An 18,754-nucleotide genomic window follows, 5' to 3' on the forward strand; every position below is an offset into this window, starting at 1 on the left:
TTTTGGTTAACCATGGGTCTTAGATCCGTAGGCTGCGCACCATTGACTGAAGCCTCAGAGGGGGTGTTTAAGGCTGCTTATGGGCTTAAGGGTGGACCGGTGCTTAAGTCTGGTTATTTCTGGTGCTTGGGGTGCATTGGCAGCCTGCCTGAAAGTTGGAGGTGCCCCCACCGTCCCGGTGCTGCCTCTGGCCAGGGAGGCGGGCGCCAGCTTGGTCTTGTACAACTCATACTTACCTGGCAGGGGCGATACAATGATCAAGAAGGTTGTTTGCCCAGGGCGAGGCTCGGCCATTGCACAGCCGGTCGTGCTGACCCCTGCAAATTCCTCAAATGTAGGAATCTCGACTGCACAATTTCTGGTAGTGGGGGACTGCGTTCGCGCTCTCCCCTGAGGTGATGGTTTAATGACAGACTAAAGCGCCGGCTTTGACTCGGAGGGCTGAAAGGCGCGGCGATGATCTCCAGCAAGGGCTATTTGAAATGTGCGGAGGCTGCAATTGAAGGAATATTGAGGACTGATTGGAATGTGGGGAGGCTGCAAATGAAGGCACATTGAAATTGCAATCTTTGGCAAGTTGTATGCCGTCTGAAATATGGATTCCTAAACTGGAAACGCCTTGTACGTTTGTCATGGAACGCTACTTAAGTTTAAAGATGGAATTTGTTTGCCCAGTCCAAACTGGTTAACCATGGGTAGAGCAGAAAAAAAAGTGGAAAATATTTCAAAGTCCAAACTGGTTAACCATGGGTGAAAAAAAAAGAAAAGAAGAAAGTTGAACATTTTTCTAATTCCAAACTGGTTAACCAAGGGTTAGCAGAAAAAAAAGTGGAAAATATTTCAAAGTCCAAACTGGTTAACCATGGGTGAAAAAAAAAGAAAAGAAGAAAGTTGAACATTTTTCTAATTCCAAACTGGTTAACCAAGGGTTAGCAGAAAAAAAAGTGGAAAATATTTCAAAGTCCAAACTGGTTAACCATGGGTGAAAAAAAAAGAAAAGAAGAAAGTTGAACATTTTTCTAATTCCAAACTGGTTAACCAAGGGTTAGCTTTTCTTTTTGGTTAACCATGGGTCTTAGATCCGTAGGCTGCGCACCATTGACTGAAGCCTCAGAGGGGGTGTTTAAGGCTGCTTATGGGCTTAAGGGTGGACCGGTGCTTAAGTCTGGTTATTTCTGGTGCTTGGGGTGCATTGGCAGCCTGCCTGAAAGTTGGAGGTGCCCCCACCGTCCCGGTGCTGCCTCTGGCCAGGGAGGCGGGCGCCAGCTTGGTCTTGTACAACTCATACTTACCTGGCAGGGGCGATACAATGATCAAGAAGGTTGTTTGCCCAGGGCGAGGCTCGGCCATTGCACAGCCGGTCGTGCTGACCCCTGCGAATTCCTCAAATGTAGGAATCTCGACTGCACAATTTCTGGTAGTGGGGGACTGCGTTCGCGCTCTCCCCTGAGGTGATGGTTTAATGACAGACTAAAGCGCCGGCTTTGACTCGGAGGGCTGAAAGGCGCGGCGATGATCTCCAGCAAGGGCTATTTGAAATGTGCGGAGGCTGCAATTGAAGGAATATTGAGGACTGATTGGAATGTGGGGAGGCTGCAAATGAAGGCACATTGAAATTGCAATCTTTGGCAAGTTGTATGCCGTCTGAAATATGGATTCCTAAACTGGAAACGCCTTGTACGTTTGTCATGGAACGCTACTTAAGTTTAAAGATGGAATTTGTTTGCCCAGTCCAAACTGGTTAACCATGGGTAGAGCAGAAAAAAAAGTGGAAAATATTTCAAAGTCCAAACTGGTTAACCATGGGTGAAAAAAAAAGAAAAGAAGAAAGTTGAACATTTTTCTAATTCCAAACTGGTTAACCAAGGGTTAGCAGAAAAAAAAGTGGAAAATATTTCAAAGTCCAAACTGGTTAACCATGGGTGAAAAAAAAAGAAAAGAAGAAAGTTGAACATTTTTCTAATTCCAAACTGGTTAACCAAGGGTTAGCTTTTCTTTTTGGTTAACCATGGGTCTTAGATCCGTAGGCTGCGCACCATTGACTGAAGCCTCAGAGGGGGTGTTTAAGGCTGCTTATGGGCTTAAGGGTGGACCGGTGCTTAAGTCTGGTTATTTCTGGTGCTTGGGGTGCATTGGCAGCCTGCCTGAAAGTTGGAGGTGCCCCCACCGTCCCGGTGCTGCCTCTGGCCAGGGAGGCGGGCGCCAGCTTGGTCTTGTACAACTCATACTTACCTGGCAGGGGCGATACAATGATCAAGAAGGTTGTTTGCCCAGGGCGAGGCTCGGCCATTGCACAGCCGGTCGTGCTGACCCCTGCGAATTCCTCAAATGTAGGAATCTCGACTGCACAATTTCTGGTAGTGGGGGACTGCGTTCGCGCTCTCCCCTGAGGTGATGGTTTAATGACAGACTAAAGCGCCGGCTTTGACTCGGAGGGCTGAAAGGCGCGGCGATGATCTCCAGCAAGGGCTATTTGAAATGTGCGGAGGCTGCAATTGAAGGAATATTGAGGACTGATTGGAATGTGGGGAGGCTGCAAATGAAGGCACATTGAAATTGCAATCTTTGGCAAGTTGTATGCCGTCTGAAATATGGATTCCTAAACTGGAAACGCCTTGTACGTTTGTCATGGAACGCTACTTAAGTTTAAAGATGGAATTTGTTTGCCCAGTCCAAACTGGTTAACCATGGGTAGAGCAGAAAAAAAAGTGGAAAATATTTCAAAGTCCAAACTGGTTAACCATGGGTGAAAAAAAAAGAAAAGAAGAAAGTTGAACATTTTTCTAATTCCAAACTGGTTAACCAAGGGTTAGCAGAAAAAAAAGTGGAAAATATTTCAAAGTCCAAACTGGTTAACCATGGGTGAAAAAAAAAGAAAAGAAGAAAGTTGAACATTTTTCTAATTCCAAACTGGTTAACCAAGGGTTAGCTTTTCTTTTTGGTTAACCATGGGTCTTAGATCCGTAGGCTGCGCACCATTGACTGAAGCCTCAGAGGGGGTGTTTAAGGCTGCTTATGGGCTTAAGGGTGGACCGGTGCTTAAGTCTGGTTATTTCTGGTGCTTGGGGTGCATTGGCAGCCTGCCTGAAAGTTGGAGGTGCCCCCACCGTCCCGGTGCTGCCTCTGGCCAGGGAGGCGGGCGCCAGCTTGGTCTTGTACAACTCATACTTACCTGGCAGGGGCGATACAATGATCAAGAAGGTTGTTTGCCCAGGGCGAGGCTCGGCCATTGCACAGCCGGTCGTGCTGACCCCTGCGAATTCCTCAAATGTAGGAATCTCGACTGCACAATTTCTGGTAGTGGGGGACTGCGTTCGCGCTCTCCCCTGAGGTGATGGTTTAATGACAGACTAAAGCGCCGGCTTTGACTCGGAGGGCTGAAAGGCGCGGCGATGATCTCCAGCAAGGGCTATTTGAAATGTGCGGAGGCTGCAATTGAAGGAATATTGAGGACTGATTGGAATGTGGGGAGGCTGCAAATGAAGGCACATTGAAATTGCAATCTTTGGCAAGTTGTATGCCGTCTGAAATATGGATTCCTAAACTGGAAACGCCTTGTACGTTTGTCATGGAACGCTACTTAAGTTTAAAGATGGAATTTGTTTGCCCAGTCCAAACTGGTTAACCATGGGTAGAGCAGAAAAAAAAGTGGAAAATATTTCAAAGTCCAAACTGGTTAACCATGGGTGAAAAAAAAAGAAAAGAAGAAAGTTGAACATTTTTCTAATTCCAAACTGGTTAACCAAGGGTTAGCAGAAAAAAAAGTGGAAAATATTTCAAAGTCCAAACTGGTTAACCATGGGTGAAAAAAAAAGAAAAGAAGAAAGTTGAACATTTTTCTAATTCCAAACTGGTTAACCAAGGGTTAGCTTTTCTTTTTGGTTAACCATGGGTCTTAGATCCGTAGGCTGCGCACCATTGACTGAAGCCTCAGAGGGGGTGTTTAAGGCTGCTTATGGGCTTAAGGGTGGACCGGTGCTTAAGTCTGGTTATTTCTGGTGCTTGGGGTGCATTGGCAGCCTGCCTGAAAGTTGGAGGTGCCCCCACCGTCCCGGTGCTGCCTCTGGCCAGGGAGGCGGGCGCCAGCTTGGTCTTGTACAACTCATACTTACCTGGCAGGGGCGATACAATGATCAAGAAGGTTGTTTGCCCAGGGCGAGGCTCGGCCATTGCACAGCCGGTCGTGCTGACCCCTGCGAATTCCTCAAATGTAGGAATCTCGACTGCACAATTTCTGGTAGTGGGGGACTGCGTTCGCGCTCTCCCCTGAGGTGATGGTTTAATGACAGACTAAAGCGCCGGCTTTGACTCGGAGGGCTGAAAGGCGCGGCGATGATCTCCAGCAAGGGCTATTTGAAATGTGCGGAGGCTGCAATTGAAGGAATATTGAGGACTGATTGGAATGTGGGGAGGCTGCAAATGAAGGCACATTGAAATTGCAATCTTTGGCAAGTTGTATGCCGTCTGAAATATGGATTCCTAAACTGGAAACGCCTTGTACGTTTGTCATGGAACGCTACTTAAGTTTAAAGATGGAATTTGTTTGCCCAGTCCAAACTGGTTAACCATGGGTAGAGCAGAAAAAAAAGTGGAAAATATTTCAAAGTCCAAACTGGTTAACCATGGGTGAAAAAAAAAGAAAAGAAGAAAGTTGAACATTTTTCTAATTCCAAACTGGTTAACCAAGGGTTAGCAGAAAAAAAAGTGGAAAATATTTCAAAGTCCAAACTGGTTAACCATGGGTGAAAAAAAAAGAAAAGAAGAAAGTTGAACATTTTTCTAATTCCAAACTGGTTAACCAAGGGTTAGCTTTTCTTTTTGGTTAACCATGGGTCTTAGATCCGTAGGCTGCGCACCATTGACTGAAGCCTCAGAGGGGGTGTTTAAGGCTGCTTATGGGCTTAAGGGTGGACCGGTGCTTAAGTCTGGTTATTTCTGGTGCTTGGGGTGCATTGGCAGCCTGCCTGAAAGTTGGAGGTGCCCCCACCGTCCCGGTGCTGCCTCTGGCCAGGGAGGCGGGCGCCAGCTTGGTCTTGTACAACTCATACTTACCTGGCAGGGGCGATACAATGATCAAGAAGGTTGTTTGCCCAGGGCGAGGCTCGGCCATTGCACAGCCGGTCGTGCTGACCCCTGCGAATTCCTCAAATGTAGGAATCTCGACTGCACAATTTCTGGTAGTGGGGGACTGCGTTCGCGCTCTCCCCTGAGGTGATGGTTTAATGACAGACTAAAGCGCCGGCTTTGACTCGGAGGGCTGAAAGGCGCGGCGATGATCTCCAGCAAGGGCTATTTGAAATGTGCGGAGGCTGCAATTGAAGGAATATTGAGGACTGATTGGAATGTGGGGAGGCTGCAAATGAAGGCACATTGAAATTGCAATCTTTGGCAAGTTGTATGCCGTCTGAAATATGGATTCCTAAACTGGAAACGCCTTGTACGTTTGTCATGGAACGCTACTTAAGTTTAAAGATGGAATTTGTTTGCCCAGTCCAAACTGGTTAACCATGGGTAGAGCAGAAAAAAAAGTGGAAAATATTTCAAAGTCCAAACTGGTTAACCATGGGTGAAAAAAAAAGAAAAGAAGAAAGTTGAACATTTTTCTAATTCCAAACTGGTTAACCAAGGGTTAGCAGAAAAAAAAGTGGAAAATATTTCAAAGTCCAAACTGGTTAACCATGGGTGAAAAAAAAAGAAAAGAAGAAAGTTGAACATTTTTCTAATTCCAAACTGGTTAACCAAGGGTTAGCTTTTCTTTTTGGTTAACCATGGGTCTTAGATCCGTAGGCTGCGCACCATTGACTGAAGCCTCAGAGGGGGTGTTTAAGGCTGCTTATGGGCTTAAGGGTGGACCGGTGCTTAAGTCTGGTTATTTCTGGTGCTTGGGGTGCATTGGCAGCCTGCCTGAAAGTTGGAGGTGCCCCCACCGTCCCGGTGCTGCCTCTGGCCAGGGAGGCGGGCGCCAGCTTGGTCTTGTACAACTCATACTTACCTGGCAGGGGCGATACAATGATCAAGAAGGTTGTTTGCCCAGGGCGAGGCTCGGCCATTGCACAGCCGGTCGTGCTGACCCCTGCGAATTCCTCAAATGTAGGAATCTCGACTGCACAATTTCTGGTAGTGGGGGACTGCGTTCGCGCTCTCCCCTGAGGTGATGGTTTAATGACAGACTAAAGCGCCGGCTTTGACTCGGAGGGCTGAAAGGCGCGGCGATGATCTCCAGCAAGGGCTATTTGAAATGTGCGGAGGCTGCAATTGAAGGAATATTGAGGACTGATTGGAATGTGGGGAGGCTGCAAATGAAGGCACATTGAAATTGCAATCTTTGGCAAGTTGTATGCCGTCTGAAATATGGATTCCTAAACTGGAAACGCCTTGTACGTTTGTCATGGAACGCTACTTAAGTTTAAAGATGGAATTTGTTTGCCCAGTCCAAACTGGTTAACCATGGGTAGAGCAGAAAAAAAAGTGGAAAATATTTCAAAGTCCAAACTGGTTAACCATGGGTGAAAAAAAAAGAAAAGAAGAAAGTTGAACATTTTTCTAATTCCAAACTGGTTAACCAAGGGTTAGCAGAAAAAAAAGTGGAAAATATTTCAAAGTCCAAACTGGTTAACCATGGGTGAAAAAAAAAGAAAAGAAGAAAGTTGAACATTTTTCTAATTCCAAACTGGTTAACCAAGGGTTAGCTTTTCTTTTTGGTTAACCATGGGTCTTAGATCCGTAGGCTGCGCACCATTGACTGAAGCCTCAGAGGGGGTGTTTAAGGCTTCTTATGGGCTTAAGGGTGGACCGGTGCTTAAGTCTGGTTATTTCTGGTGCTTGGGGTGCATTGGCAGCCTGCCTGAAAGTTGGAGGTGCCCCCACCGTCCCGGTGCTGCCTCTGGCCAGGGAGGCGGGCGCCAGCTTGGTCTTGTACAACTCATACTTACCTGGCAGGGGCGATACAATGATCAAGAAGGTTGTTTGCCCAGGGCGAGGCTCGGCCATTGCACAGCCGGTCGTGCTGACCCCTGCGAATTCCTCAAATGTAGGAATCTCGACTGCACAATTTCTGGTAGTGGGGGACTGCGTTCGCGCTCTCCCCTGAGGTGATGGTTTAATGACAGACTAAAGCGCCGGCTTTGACTCGGAGGGCTGAAAGGCGCGGCGATGATCTCCAGCAAGGGCTATTTGAAATGTGCGGAGGCTGCAATTGAAGGAATATTGAGGACTGATTGGAATGTGGGGAGGCTGCAAATGAAGGCACATTGAAATTGCAATCTTTGGCAAGTTGTATGCCGTCTGAAATATGGATTCCTAAACTGGAAACGCCTTGTACGTTTGTCATGGAACGCTACTTAAGTTTAAAGATGGAATTTGTTTGCCCAGTCCAAACTGGTTAACCATGGGTAGAGCAGAAAAAAAAGTGGAAAATATTTCAAAGTCCAAACTGGTTAACCATGGGTGAAAAAAAAAGAAAAGAAGAAAGTTGAACATTTTTCTAATTCCAAACTGGTTAACCAAGGGTTAGCAGAAAAAAAAGTGGAAAATATTTCAAAGTCCAAACTGGTTAACCATGGGTGAAAAAAAAAGAAAAGAAGAAAGTTGAACATTTTTCTAATTCCAAACTGGTTAACCAAGGGTTAGCTTTTCTTTTTGGTTAACCATGGGTCTTAGATCCGTAGGCTGCGCACCATTGACTGAAGCCTCAGAGGGGGTGTTTAAGGCTGCTTATGGGCTTAAGGGTGGACCGGTGCTTAAGTCTGGTTATTTCTGGTGCTTGGGGTGCATTGGCAGCCTGCCTGAAAGTTGGAGGTGCCCCCACCGTCCCGGTGCTGCCTCTGGCCAGGGAGGCGGGCGCCAGCTTGGTCTTGTACAACTCATACTTACCTGGCAGGGGCGATACAATGATCAAGAAGGTTGTTTGCCCAGGGCGAGGCTCGGCCATTGCACAGCCGGTCGTGCTGACCCCTGCGAATTCCTCAAATGTAGGAATCTCGACTGCACAATTTCTGGTAGTGGGGGACTGCGTTCGCGCTCTCCCCTGAGGTGATGGTTTAATGACAGACTAAAGCGCCGGCTTTGACTCGGAGGGCTGAAAGGCGCGGCGATGATCTCCAGCAAGGGCTATTTGAAATGTGCGGAGGCTGCAATTGAAGGAATATTGAGGACTGATTGGAATGTGGGGAGGCTGCAAATGAAGGCACATTGAAATTGCAATCTTTGGCAAGTTGTATGCCGTCTGAAATATGGATTCCTAAACTGGAAACGCCTTGTACGTTTGTCATGGAACGCTACTTAAGTTTAAAGATGGAATTTGTTTGCCCAGTCCAAACTGGTTAACCATGGGTAGAGCAGAAAAAAAAGTGGAAAATATTTCAAAGTCCAAACTGGTTAACCATGGGTGAAAAAAAAAGAAAAGAAGAAAGTTGAACATTTTTCTAATTCCAAACTGGTTAACCAAGGGTTAGCAGAAAAAAAAGTGGAAAATATTTCAAAGTCCAAACTGGTTAACCATGGGTGAAAAAAAAAGAAAAGAAGAAAGTTGAACATTTTTCTAATTCCAAACTGGTTAACCAAGGGTTAGCTTTTCTTTTTGGTTAACCATGGGTCTTAGATCCGTAGGCTGCGCACCATTGACTGAAGCCTCAGAGGGGGTGTTTAAGGCTGCTTATGGGCTTAAGGGTGGACCGGTGCTTAAGTCTGGTTATTTCTGGTGCTTGGGGTGCATTGGCAGCCTGCCTGAAAGTTGGAGGTGCCCCCACCGTCCCGGTGCTGCCTCTGGCCAGGGAGGCGGGCGCCAGCTTGGTCTTGTACAACTCATACTTACCTGGCAGGGGCGATACAATGATCAAGAAGGTTGTTTGCCCAGGGCGAGGCTCGGCCATTGCACAGCCGGTCGTGCTGACCCCTGCGAATTCCTCAAATGTAGGAATCTCGACTGCACAATTTCTGGTAGTGGGGGACTGCGTTCGCGCTCTCCCCTGAGGTGATGGTTTAATGACAGACTAAAGCGCCGGCTTTGACTCGGAGGGCTGAAAGGCGCGGCGATGATCTCCAGCAAGGGCTATTTGAAATGTGCGGAGGCTGCAATTGAAGGAATATTGAGGACTGATTGGAATGTGGGGAGGCTGCAAATGAAGGCACATTGAAATTGCAATCTTTGGCAAGTTGTATGCCGTCTGAAATATGGATTCCTAAACTGGAAACGCCTTGTACGTTTGTCATGGAACGCTACTTAAGTTTAAAGATGGAATTTGTTTGCCCAGTCCAAACTGGTTAACCATGGGTAGAGCAGAAAAAAAAGTGGAAAATATTTCAAAGTCCAAACTGGTTAACCATGGGTGAAAAAAAAAGAAAAGAAGAAAGTTGAACATTTTTCTAATTCCAAACTGGTTAACCAAGGGTTAGCAGAAAAAAAAGTGGAAAATATTTCAAAGTCCAAACTGGTTAACCATGGGTGAAAAAAAAAGAAAAGAAGAAAGTTGAACATTTTTCTAATTCCAAACTGGTTAACCAAGGGTTAGCTTTTCTTTTTGGTTAACCATGGGTCTTAGATCCGTAGGCTGCGCACCATTGACTGAAGCCTCAGAGGGGGTGTTTAAGGCTGCTTATGGGCTTAAGGGTGGACCGGTGCTTAAGTCTGGTTATTTCTGGTGCTTGGGGTGCATTGGCAGCCTGCCTGAAAGTTGGAGGTGCCCCCACCGTCCCGGTGCTGCCTCTGGCCAGGGAGGCGGGCGCCAGCTTGGTCTTGTACAACTCATACTTACCTGGCAGGGGCGATACAATGATCAAGAAGGTTGTTTGCCCAGGGCGAGGCTCGGCCATTGCACAGCCGGTCGTGCTGACCCCTGCGAATTCCTCAAATGTAGGAATCTCGACTGCACAATTTCTGGTAGTGGGGGACTGCGTTCGCGCTCTCCCCTGAGGTGATGGTTTAATGACAGACTAAAGCGCCGGCTTTGACTCGGAGGGCTGAAAGGCGCGGCGATGATCTCCAGCAAGGGCTATTTGAAATGTGCGGAGGCTGCAATTGAAGGAATATTGAGGACTGATTGGAATGTGGGGAGGCTGCAAATGAAGGCACATTGAAATTGCAATCTTTGGCAAGTTGTATGCCGTCTGAAATATGGATTCCTAAACTGGAAACGCCTTGTACGTTTGTCATGGAACGCTACTTAAGTTTAAAGATGGAATTTGTTTGCCCAGTCCAAACTGGTTAACCATGGGTAGAGCAGAAAAAAAAGTGGAAAATATTTCAAAGTCCAAACTGGTTAACCATGGGTGAAAAAAAAAGAAAAGAAGAAAGTTGAACATTTTTCTAATTCCAAACTGGTTAACCAAGGGTTAGCAGAAAAAAAAGTGGAAAATATTTCAAAGTCCAAACTGGTTAACCATGGGTGAAAAAAAAAGAAAAGAAGAAAGTTGAACATTTTTCTAATTCCAAACTGGTTAACCAAGGGTTAGCTTTTCTTTTTGGTTAACCATGGGTCTTAGATCCGTAGGCTGCGCACCATTGACTGAAGCCTCAGAGGGGGTGTTTAAGGCTGCTTATGGGCTTAAGGGTGGACCGGTGCTTAAGTCTGGTTATTTCTGGTGCTTGGGGTGCATTGGCAGCCTGCCTGAAAGTTGGAGGTGCCCCCACCGTCCCGGTGCTGCCTCTGGCCAGGGAGGCGGGCGCCAGCTTGGTCTTGTACAACTCATACTTACCTGGCAGGGGCGATACAATGATCAAGAAGGTTGTTTGCCCAGGGCGAGGCTCGGCCATTGCACAGCCGGTCGTGCTGACCCCTGCGAATTCCTCAAATGTAGGAATCTCGACTGCACAATTTCTGGTAGTGGGGGACTGCGTTCGCGCTCTCCCCTGAGGTGATGGTTTAATGACAGACTAAAGCGCCGGCTTTGACTCGGAGGGCTGAAAGGCGCGGCGATGATCTCCAGCAAGGGCTATTTGAAATGTGCGGAGGCTGCAATTGAAGGAATATTGAGGACTGATTGGAATGTGGGGAGGCTGCAAATGAAGGCACATTGAAATTGCAATCTTTGGCAAGTTGTATGCCGTCTGAAATATGGATTCCTAAACTGGAAACGCCTTGTACGTTTGTCATGGAACGCTACTTAAGTTTAAAGATGGAATTTGTTTGCCCAGTCCAAACTGGTTAACCATGGGTAGAGCAGAAAAAAAAGTGGAAAATATTTCAAAGTCCAAACTGGTTAACCATGGGTGAAAAAAAAAGAAAAGAAGAAAGTTGAACATTTTTCTAATTCCAAACTGGTTAACCAAGGGTTAGCAGAAAAAAAAGTGGAAAATATTTCAAAGTCCAAACTGGTTAACCATGGGTGAAAAAAAAAGAAAAGAAGAAAGTTGAACATTTTTCTAATTCCAAACTGGTTAACCAAGGGTTAGCTTTTCTTTTTGGTTAACCATGGGTCTTAGATCCGTAGGCTGCGCACCATTGACTGAAGCCTCAGAGGGGGTGTTTAAGGCTGCTTATGGGCTTAAGGGTGGACCGGTGCTTAAGTCTGGTTATTTCTGGTGCTTGGGGTGCATTGGCAGCCTGCCTGAAAGTTGGAGGTGCCCCCACCGTCCCGGTGCTGCCTCTGGCCAGGGAGGCGGGCGCCAGCTTGGTCTTGTACAACTCATACTTACCTGGCAGGGGCGATACAATGATCAAGAAGGTTGTTTGCCCAGGGCGAGGCTCGGCCATTGCACAGCCGGTCGTGCTGACCCCTGCGAATTCCTCAAATGTAGGAATCTCGACTGCACAATTTCTGGTAGTGGGGGACTGCGTTCGCGCTCTCCCCTGAGGTGATGGTTTAATGACAGACTAAAGCGCCGGCTTTGACTCGGAGGGCTGAAAGGCGCGGCGATGATCTCCAGCAAGGGCTATTTGAAATGTGCGGAGGCTGCAATTGAAGGAATATTGAGGACTGATTGGAATGTGGGGAGGCTGCAAATGAAGGCACATTGAAATTGCAATCTTTGGCAAGTTGTATGCCGTCTGAAATATGGATTCCTAAACTGGAAACGCCTTGTACGTTTGTCATGGAACGCTACTTAAGTTTAAAGATGGAATTTGTTTGCCCAGTCCAAACTGGTTAACCATGGGTAGAGCAGAAAAAAAAGTGGAAAATATTTCAAAGTCCAAACTGGTTAACCATGGGTGAAAAAAAAAGAAAAGAAGAAAGTTGAACATTTTTCTAATTCCAAACTGGTTAACCAAGGGTTAGCAGAAAAAAAAGTGGAAAATATTTCAAAGTCCAAACTGGTTAACCATGGGTGAAAAAAAAAGAAAAGAAGAAAGTTGAACATTTTTCTAATTCCAAACTGGTTAACCAAGGGTTAGCTTTTCTTTTTGGTTAACCATGGGTCTTAGATCCGTAGGCTGCGCACCATTGACTGAAGCCTCAGAGGGGGTGTTTAAGGCTGCTTATGGGCTTAAGGGTGGACCGGTGCTTAAGTCTGGTTATTTCTGGTGCTTGGGGTGCATTGGCAGCCTGCCTGAAAGTTGGAGGTGCCCCCACCGTCCCGGTGCTGCCTCTGGCCAGGGAGGCGGGCGCCAGCTTGGTCTTGTACAACTCATACTTACCTGGCAGGGGCGATACAATGATCAAGAAGGTTGTTTGCCCAGGGCGAGGCTCGGCCATTGCACAGCCGGTCGTGCTGACCCCTGCGAATTCCTCAAATGTAGGAATCTCGACTGCACAATTTCTGGTAGTGGGGGACTGCGTTCGCGCTCTCCCCTGAGGTGATGGTTTAATGACAGACTAAAGCGCCGGCTTTGACTCGGAGGGCTGAAAGGCGCGGCGATGATCTCCAGCAAGGGCTATTTGAAATGTGCGGAGGCTGCAATTGAAGGAATATTGAGGACTGATTGGAATGTGGGGAGGCTGCAAATGAAGGCACATTGAAATTGCAATCTTTGGCAAGTTGTATGCCGTCTGAAATATGGATTCCTAAACTGGAAACGCCTTGTACGTTTGTCATGGAACGCTACTTAAGTTTAAAGATGGAATTTGTTTGCCCAGTCCAAACTGGTTAACCATGGGTAGAGCAGAAAAAAAAGTGGAAAATATTTCAAAGTCCAAACTGGTTAACCATGGGTGAAAAAAAAAGAAAAGAAGAAAGTTGAACATTTTTCTAATTCCAAACTGGTTAACCAAGGGTTAGCAGAAAAAAAAGTGGAAAATATTTCAAAGTCCAAACTGGTTAACCATGGGTGAAAAAAAAAGAAAAGAAGAAAGTTGAACATTTTTCTAATTCCAAACTGGTTAACCAAGGGTTAGCTTTTCTTTTTGGTTAACCATGGGTCTTAGATCCGTAGGCTGCGCACCATTGACTGAAGCCTCAGAGGGGGTGTTTAAGGCTGCTTATGGGCTTAAGGGTGGACCGGTGCTTAAGTCTGGTTATTTCTGGTGCTTGGGGTGCATTGGCAGCCTGCCTGAAAGTTGGAGGTGCCCCCACCGTCCCGGTGCTGCCTCTGGCCAGGGAGGCGGGCGCCAGCTTGGTCTTGTACAACTCATACTTACCTGGCAGGGGCGATACAATGATCAAGAAGGTTGTTTGCCCAGGGCGAGGCTCGGCCATTGCACAGCCGGTCGTGCTGACCCCTGCGAATTCCTCAAATGTAGGAATCTCGACTGCACAATTTCTGGTAGTGGGGGACTGCGTTCGCGCTCTCCCCTGAGGTGATGGTTTAATGACAGACTAAAGCGCCGGCTTTGACTCGGAGGGCTGAAAGGCGCGGCGATGATCTCCAGCAAGGGCTATTTGAAATGTGCGGAGGCTGCAATTGAAGGAATATTGAGGACTGATTGGAATGTGGGGAGGCTGCAAATGAAGGCACATTGAAATTGCAATCTTTGGCAAGTTGTATGCCGTCTGAAATATGGATTCCTAAACTGGAAACGCCTTGTACGTTTGTCATGGAACGCTACTTAAGTTTAAAGATGGAATTTGTTTGCCCAGTCCAAACTGGTTAACCATGGGTAGAGCAGAAAAAAAAGTGGAAAATATTTCAAAGTCCAAACTGGTTAACCATGGGTGAAAAAAAAAGAAAAGAAGAAAGTTGAACATTTTTCTAATTCCAAACTGGTTAACCAAGGGTTAGCAGAAAAAAAAGTGGAAAATATTTCAAAGTCCAAACTGGTTAACCATGGGTGAAAAAAAAAGAAAAGAAGAAAGTTGAACATTTTTCTAATTCCAAACTGGTTAACCAAGGGTTAGCTTTTCTTTTTGGTTAACCATGGGTCTTAGATCCGTAGGCTGCGCACCATTGACTGAAGCCTCAGAGGGGGTGTTTAAGGCTGCTTATGGGCTTAAGGGTGGACCGGTGCTTAAGTCTGGTTATTTCTGGTGCTTGGGGTGCATTGGCAGCCTGCCTGAAAGTTGGAGGTGCCCCCACCGTCCCGGTGCTGCCTCTGGCCAGGGAGGCGGGCGCCAGCTTGGTCTTGTACAACTCATACTTACCTGGCAGGGGCGATACAATGATCAAGAAGGTTGTTTGCCCAGGGCGAGGCTCGGCCATTGCACAGCCGGTCGTGCTGACCCCTGCGAATTCCTCAAATGTAGGAATCTCGACTGCACAATTTCTGGTAGTGGGGGACTGCGTTCGCGCTCTCCCCTGAGGTGATGGTTTAATGACAGACTAAAGCGCCGGCTTTGACTCGGAGGGCTGAAAGGCGCGGCGATGATCTCCAGCAAGGGCTATTTGAAATGTGCGGAGGCTGCAATTGAAGGAATATTGAGGACTGATTGGAATGTGGGGAGGCTGCAAATGAAGGCACATTGAAATTGCAATCTTTGGCAAGTTGTATGCCGTCTGAAATATGGATTCCTAAACTGGAAACGCCTTGTACGTTTGTCATGGAACGCTACTTAAGTTTAAAGATGGAATTTGTTTGCCCAGTCCAAACTGGTTAACCATGGGTAGAGCAGAAAAAAAAGTGGAAAATATTTCAAAGTCCAAACTGGTTAACCATGGGTGAAAAAAAAAGAAAAGAAGAAAGTTGAACATTTTTCTAATTCCAAACTGGTTAACCAAGGGTTAGCAGAAAAAAAAGTGGAAAATATTTCAAAGTCCAAACTGGTTAACCATGGGTGAAAAAAAAAGAAAAGAAGAAAGTTGAACATTTTTCTAATTCCAAACTGGTTAACCAAGGGTTAGCTTTTCTTTTTGGTTAACCATGGGTCTTAGATCCGTAGGCTGCGCACCATTGACTGAAGCCTCAGAGGGGGTGTTTAAGGCTGCTTATGGGCTTAAGGGTGGACCGGTGCTTAAGTCTGGTTATTTCTGGTGCTTGGGGTGCATTGGCAGCCTGCCTGAAAGTTGGAGGTGCCCCCACCGTCCCGGTGCTGCCTCTGGCCAGGGAGGCGGGCGCCAGCTTGGTCTTGTACAACTCATACTTACCTGGCAGGGGCGATACAATGATCAAGAAGGTTGTTTGCCCAGGGCGAGGCTCGGCCATTGCACAGCCGGTCGTGCTGACCCCTGCGAATTCCTCAAATGTAGGAATCTCGACTGCACAATTTCTGGTAGTGGGGGACTGCGTTCGCGCTCTCCCCTGAGGTGATGGTTTAATGACAGACTAAAGCGCCGGCTTTGACTCGGAGGGCTGAAAGGCGCGGCGATGATCTCCAGCAAGGGCTATTTGAAATGTGCGGAGGCTGCAATTGAAGGAATATTGAGGACTGATTGGAATGTGGGGAGGCTGCAAATGAAGGCACATTGAAATTGCAATCTTTGGCAAGTTGTATGCCGTCTGAAATATGGATTCCTAAACTGGAAACGCCTTGTACGTTTGTCATGGAACGCTACTTAAGTTTAAAGATGGAATTTGTTTGCCCAGTCCAAACTGGTTAACCATGGGTAGAGCAGAAAAAAAAGTGGAAAATATTTCAAAGTCCAAACTGGTTAACCATGGGTGAAAAAAAAAGAAAAGAAGAAAGTTGAACATTTTTCTAATTCCAAACTGGTTAACCAAGGGTTAGCAGAAAAAAAAGTGGAAAATATTTCAAAGTCCAAACTGGTTAACCATGGGTGAAAAAAAAAGAAAAGAAGAAAGTTGAACATTTTTCTAATTCCAAACTGGTTAACCAAGGGTTAGCTTTTCTTTTTGGTTAACCATGGGTCTTAGATCCGTAGGCTGCGCACCATTGACTGAAGCCTCAGAGGGGGTGTTTAAGGCTGCTTATGGGCTTAAGGGTGGACCGGTGCTTAAGTCTGGTTATTTCTGGTGCTTGGGGTGCATTGGCAGCCTGCCTGAAAGTTGGAGGTGCCCCCACCGTCCCGGTGCTGCCTCTGGCCAGGGAGGCGGGCGCCAGCTTGGTCTTGTACAACTCATACTTACCTGGCAGGGGCGATACAATGATCAAGAAGGTTGTTTGCCCAGGGCGAGGCTCGGCCATTGCACAGCCGGTCGTGCTGACCCCTGCGAATTCCTCAAATGTAGGAATCTCGACTGCACAATTTCTGGTAGTGGGGGACTGCGTTCGCGCTCTCCCCTGAGGTGATGGTTTAATGACAGACTAAAGCGCCGGCTTTGACTCGGAGGGCTGAAAGGCGCGGCGATGATCTCCAGCAAGGGCTATTTGAAATGTGCGGAGGCTGCAATTGAAGGAATATTGAGGACTGATTGGAATGTGGGGAGGCTGCAAATGAAGGCACATTGAAATTGCAATCTTTGGCAAGTTGTATGCCGTCTGAAATATGGATTCCTAAACTGGAAACGCCTTGTACGTTTGTCATGGAACGCTACTTAAGTTTAAAGATGGAATTTGTTTGCCCAGTCCAAACTGGTTAACCATGGGTAGAGCAGAAAAAAAAGTGGAAAATATTTCAAAGTCCAAACTGGTTAACCATGGGTGAAAAAAAAAGAAAAGAAGAAAGTTGAACATTTTTCTAATTCCAAACTGGTTAACCAAGGGTTAGCAGAAAAAAAAGTGGAAAATATTTCAAAGTCCAAACTGGTTAACCATGGGTGAAAAAAAAAGAAAAGAAGAAAGTTGAACATTTTTCTAATTCCAAACTGGTTAACCAAGGGTTAGCTTTTCTTTTTGGTTAACCATGGGTCTTAGATCCGTAGGCTGCGCACCATTGACTGAAGCCTCAGAGGGGGTGTTTAAGGCTGCTTATGGGCTTAAGGGTGGACCGGTGCTTAAGTCTGGTTATTTCTGGTGCTTGGGGTGCATTGGCAGCCTGCCTGAAAGTTGGAGGTGCCCCCACCGTCCCGGTGCTGCCTCTGGCCAGGGAGGCGGGCGCCAGCTTGGTCTTGTACAACTCATACTTACCTGGCAGGGGCGATACAATGATCAAGAAGGTTGTTTGCCCAGGGCGAGGCTCGGCCATTGCACAGCCGGTCGTGCTGACCCCTGCGAATTCCTCAAATGTAGGAATCTCGACTGCACAATTTCTGGTAGTGGGGGACTGCGTTCGCGCTCTCCCCTGAGGTGATGGTTTAATGACAGACTAAAGCGCCGGCTTTGACTCGGAGGGCTGAAAGGCGCGGCGATGATCTCCAGCAAGGGCTATTTGAAATGTGCGGAGGCTGCAATTGAAGGAATATTGAGGACTGATTGGAATGTGGGGAGGCTGCAAATGAAGGCACATTGAAATTGCAATCTTTGGCAAGTTGTATGCCGTCTGAAATATGGATTCCTAAACTGGAAACGCCTTGTACGTTTGTCATGGAACGCTACTTAAGTTTAAAGATGGAATTTGTTTGCCCAGTCCAAACTGGTTAACCATGGGTAGAGCAGAAAAAAAAGTGGAAAATATTTCAAAGTCCAAACTGGTTAACCATGGGTGAAAAAAAAAGAAAAGAAGAAAGTTGAACATTTTTCTAATTCCAAACTGGTTAACCAAGGGTTAGCAGAAAAAAAAGTGGAAAATATTTCAAAGTCCAAACTGGTTAACCATGGGTGAAAAAAAAAGAAAAGAAGAAAGTTGAACATTTTTCTAATTCCAAACTGGTTAACCAAGGGTTAGCTTTTCTTTTTGGTTAACCATGGGTCTTAGATCCGTAGGCTGCGCACCATTGACTGAAGCCTCAGAGGGGGTGTTTAAGGCTGCTTATGGGCTTAAGGGTGGACCGGTGCTTAAGTCTGGTTATTTCTGGTGCTTGGGGTGCATTGGCAGCCTGCCTGAAAGTTGGAGGTGCCCCCACCGTCCCGGTGCTGCCTCTGGCCAGGGAGGCGGGCGCCAGCTTGGTCTTGTACAACTCATACTTACCTGGCAGGGGCGATACAATGATCAAGAAGGTTGTTTGCCCAGGGCGAGGCTCGGCCATTGCACAGCCGGTCGTGCTGACCCCTGCGAATTCCTCAAATGTAGGAATCTCGACTGCACAATTTCTGGTAGTGGGGGACTGCGTTCGCGCTCTCCCCTGAGGTGATGGTTTAATGACAGACTAAAGCGCCGGCTTTGACTCGGAGGGCTGAAAGGCGCGGCGATGATCTCCAGCAAGGGCTATTTGAAATGTGCGGAGGCTGCAATTGAAGGAATATTGAGGACTGATTGGAATGTGGGGAGGCTGCAAATGAAGGCACATTGAAATTGCAATCTTTGGCAAGTTGTATGCCGTCTGAAATATGGATTCCTAAACTGGAAACGCCTTGTACGTTTGTCATGGAACGCTACTTAAGTTTAAAGATGGAATTTGTTTGCCCAGTCCAAACTGGTTAACCATGGGTAGAGCAGAAAAAAAAGTGGAAAATATTTCAAAGTCCAAACTGGTTAACCATGGGTGAAAAAAAAAGAAAAGAAGAAAGTTG

This window comes from Sprattus sprattus (assembly GCF_963457725.1).
Source record: "Sprattus sprattus genome assembly, chromosome: 21".
NCBI classification, from domain to species: domain Eukaryota; kingdom Metazoa; phylum Chordata; class Actinopteri; order Clupeiformes; family Clupeidae; genus Sprattus; species Sprattus sprattus.